Source organism: Berghia stephanieae, chromosome 8, assembly GCF_034508935.2.
Source record: "Berghia stephanieae isolate SIO BIC M18660-M18661 chromosome 8, UCSD_Bste_1.3, whole genome shotgun sequence".
NCBI lineage: Eukaryota > Metazoa > Mollusca > Gastropoda > Nudibranchia > Aeolidiidae > Berghia > Berghia stephanieae.
In genome coordinates this window covers 44,954,862-44,971,499 of record NC_088367.1, presented here as the reverse complement: position 1 = coordinate 44,971,499, position 16,638 = coordinate 44,954,862, and the positions used below count along the sequence as shown (strand labels likewise).

At 37.6% G+C, this 16,638-nt stretch overlaps 1 protein-coding gene across 2 annotated transcripts in view; it reads right to left on the bottom strand.

Moving 5' to 3' along the window:
• Window positions 1-6,078, bottom strand: part of LOC144978754 (uncharacterized) — a 14,667-nt gene extending 8,589 nt beyond the window's left edge. The window contains exon 1 of one of the 2 annotated variants that reach the window (XM_078925208.1): window positions 5,561-6,078. The gene's annotated coding sequence lies outside the window, so the exon portion shown is untranslated. Of the gene's footprint in view, window positions 318-5,560 lie in introns of those variants that run through there. The other variant, XM_078925207.1, reaches the window with a different exon arrangement.
• Window positions 6,079-16,638: the final 10,560 nt, after the last annotated feature.

The window sequence follows — 16,638 nt, the reverse complement described above, 5'->3', positions numbered from 1 at the left end:
TCCGGCGGTATAATCGATATTAACATAGAAATTGGCATTACAAACATGACAGAAAGTAGCACAATGTGTCGGCCGGGTTCAATGACCTTTCAGAGTAACAGCAACCACGAATGACAATGATATTGGGGTAAAATTAAATATAGATAGTTCAGAAAATAAGGAAGGGAGCTTTCCAACAGTTTCTGGTTTGATTTTTTGTCTGATTTCTTTCCACGCTACAGCGAATGAAATGTTAGAAATGCTAGGATCAGCACACGAGGATATGCCTGAATACTTCGCTGTGCTTAGAAAGGGTAGTAAACACAACACGCAGGAATAAGTATTTAGCTGCAAATTAACCCTATTTTCACCCCTTGAAAACGCATCCTATTTTATGCTTTTGGGGTGCAGATGCACCCCCTAACAGGCACATAGAAAAAATCAGGAATATTCCGATTTTCATCCTGTGGGGTGCAACTGCACCCCCTAATATTTTAGTAGCAAATTAGAGAAACCTCCTGTTTTACTCTTTGGGGTGCAAATGCACCCCATCTTTACATCACTAGTTTCTATACATTTTATACTATTTTGACTTATTACTGAATAGAGACAAAACTCCACCAACTTATTCGGCAACATATTCAAAAATTATCTGGCAACTTATTAGAATTATTCACCACTTCCTGTTCCTGGATTCCTCCTTTTCTCTTAACACCATTCAAAACACAAGGCTGACCTGACTTTCAATCTAACAACATCCTGATTAGGTAAGTAAATACCATTTTTAAAGTATGATTCTAAGCTTTGTTTTACCACTTAATATACTTTACAAAATCTAGATCTTATCAAAATGTAAGCTTTAACTGATTCCTGTAAATATGAAGATCCCAAAAATGTAAAGCTATAATCTAGATCTACATTGTTTTGTCACTCACCATTGTTATTTGTAATGCTGTCAAACCCTATACTATAAAAACTGTTGAAAATCATTAGTATACACATGCTTTATAATTTATAATACATATTGATACCATTAATTGCAATTCTGTCAAAACATATAAAAACTGTTGGAAAACTTTAGTATCCATGCTTTATAATTTATAATACATATATCATATTCATCTTTTAAATTGCAAATGCTTGTATCCAGATCTAATAGATTTATTAAAACCTTGAAATGTGTTATCTATTCTTGCAGGGCATGTTTATGATTATAAAGATAAATGGCAAGTTCTAGGACTAATCTGTTTGAGCGCTTCGACAATGAACAAGAGGAATTGGTATACACTGAGCTTCAGCCTGTTGCCCAACAACCAAGTTCTTCATCTGATGTTGGTGGTGATATGGATGAATTACTGGATGATATGGGAGAAAGCAGAGATGGTGAGTTGGTTTTTTTTGTGTGCTTACTTTCATTGACACTATAGCAGATTTTACTTTATAACGAGAGGAAGTACAATTTTCAGTGTATCAATCCTGCATTTTATTTCAAAATTCCCTTGATTTATTATTATGATGATGTCATAGATGTCCTGAATGGTGTGAATAATGATTGAAGGTTTCGATTGTCAGGCTTAATTGCATTTAAATCACGATTCTACCGTGTGCAGTTTTCATCTAGAGATAAGTAACTGTGATGCGTCTCGAGCAGCACCACAACTAATCTCTAGGTGAAAACTGCAACAGTCAGTTCAAAACTGACACATGTTCTTAGATTAGAGTTTGGTTCTGGTGAAACCTAATCTTGTCGTTAAGGGGTAAAGGATATGATGAGGAGAAGGATCAATATAAAAGCAATACTAATAATATACATTTCACCAATTTTCATCAGATCCAGATATTAATTGGACTCCAGATGATGATGAACTTGAAGCTGATGACAATGCACACTCATCCGATGAAAGGAGCGACGGGGAGGAATATCCCGAGATCCTGAACCAATCAGACCCAGAAATAGAAGTTGACGAAGAAGAGGAAGACAGTGATGAAACTCATTTGGGTAATTCTGTATCATTGCCAGCATCTAGCAATGTAGTTTTGAGCAAAAAGGGGGATATTATGTGGAGTAAGGTACCGGTGTCCCAGGTTGGGAGAACACCTACAAGAAATGTTTTTAGGCCTCCCAAGTCCAACGTAAGACATCCGGCAAAGATAGATTCAATTGTGTCAGCCTTTAAGATGATTTTCACTGCACAAATAATTAGTGATATTGTGAAGATGACAAACTTAGAAGGAACAAGAAATGAAGGTGTGCAGTGGAAGAATGTAGATGTTATAGAAATGACAGCATTGCTAGGCCTTTTTATTCATTTGGGTGCGAGAAAGCTTGGTCTTCTAGCAGTGGCAAAGATATGGAGAGGAGCTTCGGCAGACAATGTTGCAATATGCACAATGAGCATGAAACGATTTGTAAAACTCTGCATCAACTTGCGCTTTGATGATAAAAGGACACATGCTATCAGGCGAGTTAGGGATATATTTTCACCAATTAGGGATCTCATGAACAAAATCAACAAGAATTTGCAACTTTCATACATTCCCTCAGACTGCGTAACTATAGATGAACAGCTTGTTCCGTGGAGAGGACGGTGCCCATTCTTGCAATACTTACCGAGCAAGCCAGATAAGTATGGGATGAAACTCTTTCACATATGTGACAGCAAAACAGCTTACCCTCTCCAAATGATACCGTACCTGGGTAAACATGGAGAAAGGAAAACAAACCTTGGGAGGGAGACTGTAAAGGAACTGGTAGATCCTTACCATAAAACTGGCAGGAACGTTACATGTGACAATTTTTTTTACTGATTTAGAATTAGCAGAGAACTTGTCTAGAAGAGGTTTGTCAATAGTGGGGACAGTCAGGAGAAATAAGTCATTTCTACCATCATCGTTTCAGACTGGAAAAGAACTTGAGAAATTTGACAGTGCCTTCCTATTCAAAGATGGTGCAAGCATTGTGGCACACAAATCTAACCACAAGAAACATGTTGTTGTACTGAGTACGATGCATCATTCTCCTGACATCGACCAAGGAACGAAAAAGAAGCCAGTGATGGTGAGATATTATAATAAAACCAAAGGAGGAGTCGACACATTTGACTACATGTGCCACAGTTTTTCTTGTAAAAGGAAATCAAGAAGATGGCCCATGGTCCAGTTTTACAACTTGCTGGATACAGCAGCTGTGGCAGCCCATATTTTATACAAGACTGTTCATCCAGAAGACACCAAATCATACAAAGACAGGGGCCATTTCAACGAACTGTTAGCAAAGGAACTTCTTTTTGAACATTTGACAAGAAGAATGACAATGTCGAAAACAACAAGACGGGTGAAATTATCATATGAAATAATAAAGATGGAATGGAATCTCAATGATGAAAGAGAATCAGCAACAAGACCTGAGATTGAAGGACAGAGAAAGAGGAAAGCATCAAGCCAAGGAAGATGTGAAATGTGTCCGAGGAAGAAGGACAGAAAAATAAGGGAAACTTGTTCAAAATGTAAGGCATTTGCTTGCAAAGACCACAGTAAAAGCTACAAAGTGTGTGACCATTGTTCAGAATAGATTTGTACAGTGTAAGTATAGGTCGATAGCAAGATTGAGATGGTGAGGAAAATTTTAACCATAAGTATGAGTACATGTCATATGGTATTGTGCTGACAGCGATTGATGACAAGAAATTGGACATACAATGATTGATGTTTTATTTTGATTTGTTCTACTGTATAGAATTGAGTGTACTGTAGGTACATGTTTGAACCTTTTTGTTTTTAGTTTGAAAGTTTTCAATGAAATTCAATAATTAAACCCACTAATTTGTTTGTTTTTCGATTTCCAAATAAAACGATTGATTGCCTATTGCTAGTCAAAAATATTGTCCTTCATTCTATTTCAAAATTGTGAAAACACAGTGGAACACTGACAAATGACTATATATCTAACAATACAAACATGCTGTACCTACTCACTTATCATCTTGGAAATTACATATGGTGTGCATTAGCAGCATAAAAAAAATATAATTGACAAACTCATATATGACTAAATAAAATACAGAGCTTTTATATAGCACGATATCCACCGAGGTGCTCAAAGCGCTTTACAAGGGGTCCCAGACCAACAGCAACACACAACATAAGACGAGACAAGCAGCCTGTTAGGCGCGATACAATTTTGGTGAGGACAAGGACCGGCCAGTGTACTTGGTTTTACACATGAGTGGGGTGTGGAAAATGTGTGTAAAGACCATTTCCCAAGGAGTCAACTTTGCACCGCCAGAGCGGGATTCGAACCCCTGACCTTCCGATCACGAGTCGTAGCGTCTACCACTACCACTAGACTACAAACCCACACACTATACATGTGTATATATATATATATATATATATATATGGATTCAAACTCACGCAGTATAAGAACATTACATACAATCTAACACAAATATATACAGGCAGTTTATAAAAAATGTGGGCCTTCTTTATTGAAAATCACATAAATTACAATTAGTAATGCATAACTTGTGACGATAAGAAGAAATCCATATTTAGCCATGGTCAGAGGCCTATATTTTGGTTATTCTGCCAATTAGGTGTGGGCAACCTTGAGTACATATCAAAAAGTATCTTATTTATAATAATCTACACCAGAAAATGGTAATTTATATGGCCAGTTGCTATTCTACTATAGACAAATACATGGGGTGCATATGCACCCCAAAGGATGAAATAGGAGGTTTCTCGTTATTTTCTCTTTGTTTATTAGGGGGTGCAATTGCACCCCAAAAGCGTAAAATCTCAAATTCCATGGGAGGTCTTCTGGTGTGAGTAAACGATGCACGTGAGAGGTGTAAAATTTGGGGAGGTGATTTAAGGGGTCAATTTAGGAAAAGTCACAAAATTTCAGGTTTATAGGTCAAAAATTGTAGATTTTAGAGCCAAAAAACATAGCATTGGGGTGCGTTTGCACCCCAGAGGTGAAAATAGGGTTAATGATGATGATGATGATGATGATGATGATGATGATGATGATGATGATGATGATGATGATGATAATAATAATAATAATAATAATAATAATAATAATAAAAATTAGTTTTAAGTATGATAAGTTTCTGTCTCCCTGCAAGGAGCGGTAACCTTAGAAAATTTGATGTTAAAATTAATAGTCCTCAAATTTGGAAATAAAATTATGACAGACTCAAAAAGATATGAATTTGGAACGTTGTTAAAAACCTTTTGTAATAAGAAACTGAATAAGATAATAAGAGATGAAAATCATACTTTGTACTCTCAAATCAAATGGAGCAATAGACGTCATAATCATCGATCCTGCTCAATATCTTATCTTTTAGCTTGAGTCATGTAAAAACGCAATGTAATTTCCTGTTTTTTTTTTGGATTAATAAAGTTCATCTTATCTTACCTTATCTTATCTTATCTTATCTTATCTTATCTTACCTTATATCTATTATTATAATGATGATGATGATGATGATGATGATGATGATGATGATGATGATGATGATGATAATAATAATAATAATGAATATGGTGTGTTTTTCTACACACTACTTACTGGTAACAGAACATAATGAAATGTGAACAGATAAAAACAAGATATTCATTCCCTTTTTTTGTGTGCGTGTTTGTGCAGCGAAGCGTTTGTAATAGAGTCAGACAACCGGGTAGTTGATGCCGGCGAGTGCGATAGTAGAGACAACCGGGTAGTTGATGCCGGCGAGTGTGATACTGATGGAGACAACCGGATAGTTGATGCCGGCGAGTGGTAGTAGTAGTAGTATTGGCAGAGTGTAGAGGCCGTGGGAGTGGATGGATTCGGTCCCGGGGTCGACTTAAGAGTTCCAGACTGTAACTGCGGCGGTGGTGCTCAAGTGGGGAAGATAGATCGAGACAATGAAGTGACAGTTTAGTACTACTGTTAGTGATAGTAGCATGACTTCATGTGTCAGAAGTAGAAGTAGGGAGTTGATTTCATGAGCGAAGAGCACACACCACAGTCAAGTCCGGAGACACCATAGTCTACCCGAGTCCTAGCCCATCCACCCCAGGGTAGTGGAGGCGATCAAACAACAAAGGCCAGGATGTATAATGATGAAGTCTTTATTCAGGAACAATGGAACAGATCATTCTTTTGAATGGATCAATGAATGAATGAAAAGAATCAATGGCAGAATCTAGAATAATCTAATATTAGCCATAGCAGTTAAAAATAGATTTAACGCGGACGTCAGAGAAAGCACCTACGTCACTGGTCCAGGTAAAGTGATGCGTAGACTGAAGTGAGTAAACTCGATCGAGTTGTGTGCATCTTCATGATTTAAACAAATTAATGCAAATAACATAGGACATGTATGAAGGAACGAATAAGTCTAAACTAAAGAGTTATGCTACAAAATCAATCATAGTGAATTGCAGAGTTAAAGAGTAAATGTTAAGCTCGTAATTAGTAATCAAAGGTGTTAACGTTATGGCTGTATGAAATATTTAAGTAGCAATTATTAAGTATACAGAAGAACAAAGTAGATTTAGATGACTCAAGGTAGGTGGCTAGAAAGCTATGATTTGCCAGAATTAGTGATATAAATTTGTAAATGATCATAGTTGTTAAAATGAAGTTATAACGATGTGAAGTGATGAAAGAAAGCACACAAAAATATAGTATCAGGCCAGAAGTCACACCCAGCCGAAGATAAAAATAGTACTACATCGAGAGACTACCTGTGTAACACACAACACACAGTGTACTATTGGTCATAGTAACACACTAGTAAAGAAATGTTGATATCAACCACAGAGGCACAGTCTTGCATTACTTGCATACAATTAAATAGTGATGGTAGCGACAATTAGTAAAGAGTAATAGAGTACAAAATCAAATAACATTAGATAGAATGGTCATTCTATTACATATCCCCCAACTCGAACCGTTCTATGTCCTCATAGAACAAATTATTTAATTATCAATGGTCAACAAGGCAGAGAGGATTCAATGTACGAATTCAACTTGAAAGAAATGCAATCAATGTAAAATTACGTCGCTTCAGCATAGCAGTATAAGTATAAGATGAGAAAAGTGTTAAAACTTGAAATACGAACGTCTCAAATATGAGGAGGCTCATGTCGAATATAGATAGACATGGAAATATTAAGTGGACGTCGCTTGTTAGCGGGAAAGGTAGAAAGAACTACACTGTTATACTTATAAGCAATAGTTTTAACATTCCATAATTACATTGTATGTTTCATTATGAATCATGAGCATATTATTGCAAAATTAATGGGAACTAACGAGATATTGAATCAATATACATGAGAATCCTACAAAACATGGATTATCTCACCAACGTGGTGGTCAAACTCAGGCAGATCCTTGCATTTGGCGTGACGTCGTCTGGACATATGTGTGCAGGCGGGATTCTGTGACGTGGTTTCACTTTCACAGACGCGACTTTTAGGAACACCGGCCACCACTTGACGACGATGCCTTCGGATAGTTGCATGGCAGTAATAGGGACGAGGCTCCATCTGGTTGGTTAATTCACGTTGGTAAGACCCACGGGTCATCTCGGACACAGACACACAGGTCATCACGGGCATAGACACACGGTCATCACGGGCACAGGCACACGGTCATCACGGGCATAGACACACAGGTCATCACGGGCATAGACACACAGGTCATCACGGGCACAGGCACACGGTCATCACGGGCACAGGCACACAGGTCATCACGGGCACAGGCACACGGTCATCACATCACGGGTACAGGCACACGGTCATCACGGGCACAGACACACAGGTCATCACGGGCAAAGGCACACGGTCATCACGGGCAAAGGCACACGGTCATCACATCACGGGCACAGGCACACGGTCATCTCGGGCACAGACAATGGGTCATCACGGGCACAGGCACACTGTCATCTCGGGCACAGACACATGGGTCATCTCGGGCACTGAGACACGGGTCATCACGGGCACAGGTACACGGGGCATCTCGGGCTCAGGAACATGGGTCCTCTCGCGTTTGGCAGTCACTGGTCATCTCGGGTTGGACAGGATACTCGACGTGTATGGTAGCCGGTAGCGGCAGTCTTGTTATAAATTCGGCTGTAAAGGGGCCGAGTGGCAAGTTGACGTCGATTGTCGTCTGTCGCAATAAAACATCGAGGTTGGTGTACAGGGAATGGCAGCGAGAGTGTAGATTCGTTCCAATTCCAAGTGGATGTCTGACTGATGAATAAATAAACAGGTCTCCAAAAGGCTGTGGCTTCTGAAATTGAGACCCTGCTCGCAGCGCCAAATTTGTAATAGAGTCAGACAACCGGGTAGTTGATGCCGGCGAGTGCGATAGTAGAGACAACCGGGTAGTTGATGCCGGCGAGTGTGATACTGATGGAGACAACCGGATAGTTGATGCCGGCGAGTGGTAGTAGTAGTATTGGCAGAGTGTAGAGGCCGTGGGAGTGGATGGATTCGGTCCCGGGGTCGACTTAAGAGTTCCAGACTGTAACTGCGGCGGTGGTGCTCAAGTGGGGAAGATAGATCGAGACAATGAAGTGACAGTTTAGTACTACTGTTAGTGATAGTAGCATGACTTCATGTGTCAGAAGTAGAAGTAGGGAGTTGATTTCATGAGCGAAGAGCACACACCACAGTCAAGTCCGGAGACACCATAGTCTACCCGAGTCCTAGCCCATCCACCCCAGGGTAGTGGAGGCGATCAAACAACAAAGGCCAGGATGTATAATGATGAAGTCTTTATTCAGGAACAATGGAACAGATCATTCTTTTGAATGGATCAATGAATGAATGAAAAGAATCAATGGCAGAATCTAGAATAATCTAATATTAGCCATAGCAGTTAAAAATAGATTTAACGCGGACGTCAGAGAAAGCACCTACGTCACTGGTCCAGGTAAAGTGATGCGTAGACTGAAGTGAGTAAACTCGATCGAGTTGTGTGCATCTTCATGATTTAAACAAATTAATGCAAATAACATAGGACATGTATGAAGGAACGAATAAGTCTAAACTAAAGAGTTATGCTACAAAATCAATCATAGTGAATTGCAGAGTTAAAGAGTAAATGTTAAGCTCGTAATTAGTAATCAAAGGTGTTAACGTTATGGCTGTATGAAATATTTAAGTAGCAATTATTAAGTATACAGAAGAACAAAGTAGATTTAGATGACTCAAGGTAGGTGGCTAGAAAGCTATGATTTGCCAGAATTAGTGATATAAATTTGTAAATGATCATAGTTGTTAAAATGAAGTTATAACGATGTGAAGTGATGAAAGAAAGCACACAAAAATATAGTATCAGGCCAGAAGTCACACCCAGCCGAAGATAAAAATAGTACTACATCGAGAGACTACCTGTGTAACACACAACACACAGTGTACTATTGGTCATAGTAACACACTAGTAAAGAAATGTTGATATCAACCACAGAGGCACAGTCTTGCATTACTTGCATACAATTAAATAGTGATGGTAGCGACAAGTAGTAAAGAGTAATAGAGTACAAAATCAAATAACATTAGATAGAATGGTCATTCTATTACGCGTTGTCTGTATGTTTTTTTGTTTGTTTGTTTTTTGTTTTTTTTTTTTGTTTTTTTTTTTTTGTTTTTTGCCTTGTATTCATAAAGTCTATTTTTAAAGGAACTCTACTATTGCAACACGTGAGGTTAATAAATTAATGTCAGAAGAGAGGCTAGTTTTACCCCCACAAAATGGAGCTTTTATATAGAGCAATATCCACTAAATGTGCTCAAAGCACTGTACAATAGGTCCCTGGGCAAAAGCAACTTTTAACATTTAGGACGGGACATGATGCCTGGTAGACGATGTTACATTATTTGTGGACAGAGGCAACGCTATTAACGGTCAGGTACTCATTTTACACCTGAGTACGGCGAGAGAATGTGAGTAAAGAGCCTTCTCCAAGGACTCAACTATGGGCCGCATATAAAAATAATGATTTGAAAAAGTAATAATGTATATTTTCTTAATAAAATCTGATGTTGACGTCTAAAATCAGTAAGCCCTTTAAGGCTTTTCACCGATATAAGAATTTAAAAAAAAAAATACTTTGCACGTAAATTGAATACTAGATAACTGTGTTAGTGCATGACATAATCAGTCGGAATGTGAACATTTTGGATTTGCATTTTTTTCATTTTCTGAAAGAATGTGCTCACCAGAGCATTTTAATCTTTATTTGAAGTAAATCGGGTGATTTTTCATAAAGTTATGGTCAGATGTATGTGAAAATTATTTAGCAACTTTTCTCAAATTTCATACTTTTTCAACTTGACTAGCTGTAAAAAAAATATGTAGATAGAAGTGAAATTAGTCTTTGACATTTCCCGAAGACGTACAAAAAAGGTTGATTTAATAATTTATGACAAGAAGTCATTTTGATAAAAATTGACCTTCTAAGCTTGACAATATCTCAGTTCAAACCTTTTCACCATCCGACTGATTATGTCATTCACTGTAACATATATTATTATACATTAAAAAAAATTATGTCTCGCAGTTTTATTAAATATTGTCACAATGTAGGTACAGGCAAAAGTACTGACCTAGGTGACGACCCCAAAGCTAGAGTACGGTGGCTATTTTCCACCAGGTTTGGGACCTTAAAGGTGGTTCCACACGACACATAGAACTAAATTCACAGAACAAGGCAATTGAATTATAATTTTATAATTGTTTATTACTAATTTAAAGAAAAAAGAAATAGAAAGAATAATAGCCAAATGATTTGAGTGACAACGTGATATATGAAAATATTAAAAATGATGATACATGATGGTGATGATGCACATAGTAATCTACAGGTTGGGGCCCCTTACCTTACTTAATACTATGAAGACATGCAATGAATGATGAATGAGGATGAAGATGACGATGACAATCTCAACCACATTATTGAAGTCGTTTGATATTATTGGTATAGGAGTCCATTATATAATTCACAGATTGTTTACATATGGCAACACACTGTTTTCGTCACAAGTTCTCTTTATAGTCAAATAAAATTGTTATTTTCACTATTTCAAATCCAGGTATGAAAAGTTTTTATTTTATTGTTCTTCCGATATTGGGGAACCAAAATGTTTCTCATGATAACATACAAATGTGACTTGTATAAAGTCTGGATTTATTGCAGGGGCTAACCGAGCCTATTCTGTATAGGAAGAGATACATGGTTTATAAAATAATCCTAAATTTTCACTTATTCCCGTGCTTACTTATACATGAGCGAGACTAATCTCACGCGTCATATCAAGCTATAGACTGACCATTACTCTTATTGATTATCTCAAAATTAATATTTCAATATTTATTTACGACAGACATTATATAAATGTAAACAACTTTTATCTATTCAATCAATCTTTATATATCTATTATGTTATCCTTATACTTCAAAGCACGATTTTAAAATATCTTAATATTTGTATTTTGAAGAAATACAAAATAACACTCTATCTTTTCCATACACATGGAAATTCACTGATGATGGTCTCACACCATAAATCAAACTTATAGATTAAACTATAATTAAGATCACAGCAAATCAATGGAAACGCACCATAAATAGAAAAATTCCACTGGGTGCATATGTTGAAATAATATTCAAAGTTAATATTAATTCCGAAGCCAAGTGAATTTCTACAAAACAGTTAGGTATGACTTTAGTGAGTCTCAGAAAGGACCTAGCATGTCTCTGCTCTGCTCAGGTTATCGTGATGGAATGGCTAACATTGGAGAAAACTATCTTATATATATATATATATATATATATATATATATATATATATATATATATATTATATATATATAATATATATATTAAAACTAATGTCTACCCAATCCACGTCATAGGCAGTAACTCAACGTAGCTCAGCATCAGCCAAGACATGATCTATGATTCAGTCAATCCTCAAAAGTGTTAGGTTTCCCCCAAAATCAGGATAACGAAATACCCGGTTTTCGGAACTTTTAGAAAAACTTAGAAAACTCCCTTGCTCTATAGTTAAGGGACTAGTCTTCCTACTGCGCTATCTCACCTTACGTCACCACTCTAACCTTAACATAGTATATGTGACAGTGTAATAGTCATCTAGGATGCTTTCCAAATGTAAAGCAACAATTACAGACTTAAGGCGGATAAACAGAAAACCCAAAGGTAACATTACAAGAAACAAACATAGTAACTTAAAAAACAATTGTTTTGTGACAGTTATACTGTATATTATTGGAGCATGCTGATTTTATCACTACGAGTAGGTATTCAAAGCAAATCGAATTCCCATGATTTGAAGTACAACATACAAAATTCAGTTTTACATGATCTAAGGCAATGATATACATTTAATTTCATTCTGTTGTCAAATTATGACCATCCATAACAAAAAGAATAAATTTAACGTTTTTAGGTGCAAGTAGAGATTCCACATTTTCTTGACTATTTGAAGTAGATACAGTTTAATATAATTTATAAAATTCACATTTTTTCATGATCTTCTGTGATGAAATGCATATGTTGAAAAAATATTTATTTCAGTCATTTTAGAAAAGTAAATACATTACATCAGGTAGGATAATAAGACCCCGTCCTTGTTATAACTTGAATCAAAGGGACTTTTCTTTCTTTTTAGTTCCAGTTGTCATTACAAATGTGTTTATTTCTTTCAGAGTCAGTTGTTAAATATTCAATCTATTTTAGAAATCATTAATATGCGTTTTGCAACATTTAATTTTTCATAATCAATCCTAGACAATATAAAAATAATGATTTAAATATTCATACTGCTAGAATTGATGGATGTTTTAGGAATGGATATTATACATGTATTATGACATTGTATCTGAGAGGATGGGAACAACACGGAGAAAGGATCATCATGGCGTCCTTTACAACACGGAGTAAGAAGATCAGCATGAACATTGTACAGATCTATGCCCCAACAAATGATGCAACAGATGAGGACAAAGAAACATTTTATAGTCTGCTACAACAAGTTATTGGCAAGTTGCCAAAGAAAGACATCAACATATTGATGGGAGATGCTAATGCTAAAGTGGGACAGGATAACGTAGGTTATGAAGGTATCATGGGACGTCGTGGCATGGGAGAAATGAACGATAATGCTGAGAGATTTGCACATTTCTGTGCATTCAACAGTTTGGTGATTGGAGGATCAGTGTTCCCCCATAATAGGATCCACAAAGCAACTTGAGTCTCACCAGATGGTGTGACAGAGAATCAGATCGATCATTTTTGTATCTCTCGAAGATTCAGACGTTCATTGGAAGATGTGACAGTACGGAGAGGGGCAGATGTTGGATCAGACCACCACTTGCTATTGGCAAAGCTTAAGCTCCGACTCAGAAAACATGGGACCAGATCACATACAAGAAGAAAATTCGAGGTGAATGCACTTGATGGGGAAAAGAATGAGGAATTCAAACTACAATTGAGTAATAGATTCCAACCTCTTACTGAGCTCGAGGAGGACATAGATGTAGAGTCACATTGGGCAAAGATCAAGGAAGTCTACATAACAACTTGCCACGAGGTATTGGGGGTAAAGAAATCGGAGCATAAAGAATGGATAAGTCCAACCACCTTGGACCTTATTGAAAAGAGAACAAGGAAGGAACAAGTGAACGCAGGCCGAACAAGGGCTTCAAGACTGGATGCACAAGAGCAGTATCGAGCCATAGCTAAGGAAGTCAAAAGATCTGTAAAGAAAGACAAGGAAGCATTCATGAACAGACTTGCAGAGAAAGCAGAAGCAGCAGCGACAGGAGGACACATGAGGATCCTTTATCAAACTACCAAGACACTTGCTGGAAAATATGGGAAACCAGAGGTACCAGTCAAAGACAAAGATGGGAAAACTATTTTTGGAAAGGAGGCTCAATCTGAACGATAGAGGGAACATTTCAACTGCCTTCTGAACAGACCACCACCAGACAACCAGCCAGAAATTTTGCCTGCAAGGAATGAATTACCAATTAGCTGTGATCCACCATCGATAGCAGAGATTGTGGGTGCCATTAACAAGATGAAAAGGGGGAAAGTTGGTGGACCAGACCAGATTCCACCGGAGGCTCTAAAAGTTGATGCTGAAAGAAATGCTGAGGCCCTGCATCCACTGTTTGAGAGAATCTGGAATGACGGGATATTCCCAAAGGATTGGAAGGAAGGACATCTTATCAAGCTTCCAAAGAAAGGGGACCTCAGTAATTGTAATAATTATCGAGGTATCACTCTTCTTTCTATCCCAGGAAAGGTTCTCAACCGTATTATTTTAGAGAGAATTAAGAGTGCAACAGATGCTAAACTGCGGGACGAACAGGCAGGTTTTCGGAAAAACCGTTCAAACACCGACCAGATTGCCTCTCTGCGAGTCATAGTGGAACAGTCTATAGAATGGAACTCTTCTCTTATTGTCAACTTTCTGGATTACGAGAAGGCTTTCGACAGTATTGACAGAGCAACATTGTGGAAAATTCTGGCACATTATGGACTCCCTGAAAAGATAGTAAATCTCATTAAGGAAATGTACGAAGGATCAAGTTGCAGGGTTGTACATGAAGATCAGTTGAGTCCTTGGAGAAGGGTCTTTACTCACATTCTCTCACCGTACTCAGGTGTAAAAAGAGTACCTGGTCGTTAACAGCGTTGTGTCTGTCCGAAAAAAAATTGTAATATCGCCTAAAAGGCGTAATGACCCGTCCTACATGTTAAATGTTGCTGTTGGCCAGGGATCCCTTGTAAAGCGCTTTGAGCACGTTAAGTGGACGTTGCTCTATATAAAAGCTCATTTTTAAAAGCTCAATTTTTTTTAGTTGTTACTGAAGTCCCACTAATAGTTTATAACAAATGTTAGAGGTTACACACAGTATCAATCGGGTGTTGGATACAATTCGTCTAGTGAGCAGGACAGGTGAGTATTTTACCAAAACACAACGCTTCGATTATCGGTGGTTGCTCCGTGACCTCCTGTTGCTATGCATAGCGAGCTATTAACAATGGATTAACAATTATCGTATAGTGCGAGTCCCGGGTTCTTCAATCAACATGCCTTAGTACGTCAGTTATCATATATAGATCGAATGCGCTTGGCCAAGGAGTTCACAACATTGCCATCCGGAAGTATAACGGACCAACACACAAACTCTGTGTAACCATGAACTTTTATAGTCTGGTTAACACAGTTTAGTGAGAACAACTCACAAACGCGGATGGCAAAAACAATAACAAAGGCCTGAGTGACGTCATCTTCGAACTATCTATAGACAGTATGCGCTTGGCTAAGAAGCTCACAACATTGCCTTCCGGACGTATAACACCAACACACAAAACTATGTGTAATGTTGAACGTTTATAGTCTGGTTAATACAGTCCAGTGGGAATTACTCATATACGTGGATGGCAAAAAACAATAACAAAGACCTGAGTGGCGTCAACTTCGTACTTTCTATAGATAGTTCGAAGTTGACGTCACTCAGGTCTTAGTTATTGTTTTTTGCCATCCGCGTTTATGAGTAGTTCTCACTATAATGTATTAACCTGTCTACTTATAAACTTTCACGGTTGCACACTGTTTTGTGTGTTTGTCCGTTATACTTCCGGATGGCAATGTTATGAGCTTCTTGGCCAAGCGTATACTATCAATGGCGGGGATCAAATATAAAACCTGGCAATAATTTTACGGTAGTCGATTCTAAAATCAATGTTTAAAAATAATTAATCGGGTGAATTTCATAAGAGACATCCTCACTGAGATGACTACTTTTATCATAGAAATATCTACAATGACACAAAAAATTGCAAAGCTCTCCGTTTATTGAAAATAAAGTGTTGTCTTAGGAATACCAGCGACCGAGACCATGTGCTCTGTATAGATAGAATAAAGTTGACGTCTCCCATATCTTCGTTATTGTTTTTTGCCATCCGCGTTTATGAGTAATTCTCACTTAACTGCTGTATAAACCAGACTATAAACATTCAAGGTTACACATAGTTTTGTGTGTTGGTCCGTTATGCTTCCGGATGGCAATCTTGTGAGCTTCTTAGCCAAGCGCATATTATCGATATTTTGCAAATGAATAGAGCGGCTGAGACGTAAACAAGCTCCTAAGGTAACACGCTTCAACAGTCATGACGTCACTTCCCTCGTAATGACGCATGGTAACTTAGTAACTGGCTCTAAACTATCGGAACAATGGCGGACGCCCTTATGAAATACATTATAAATATGATCTTGTTTTGATTTTTATAAATTCTGATCTTATGACATATGAAAATTTCTAGCTAGCATGAAGAATAAAAAGTACCGATTTTCTTTGTTTAGAACAACGCTGCTCGCCGTTGCTGGGCGACGTGACATCAGACTATTGAATCCAATTTGCGTTCAGTTAACGCAACCTATTGTGAAAATAAAGAACACACGTGTACGCAACAATGAAAGCATTGGAGGATGAAGATGGCTTTCACGAATAAATAAATAACAATAATCGATTTTCTAATGTAGTTTTTATCCACTCCCAGTCTCGGGGTGTGATACTGTCAAAGTCGATGCCGGTAGGCCAATGTGTGT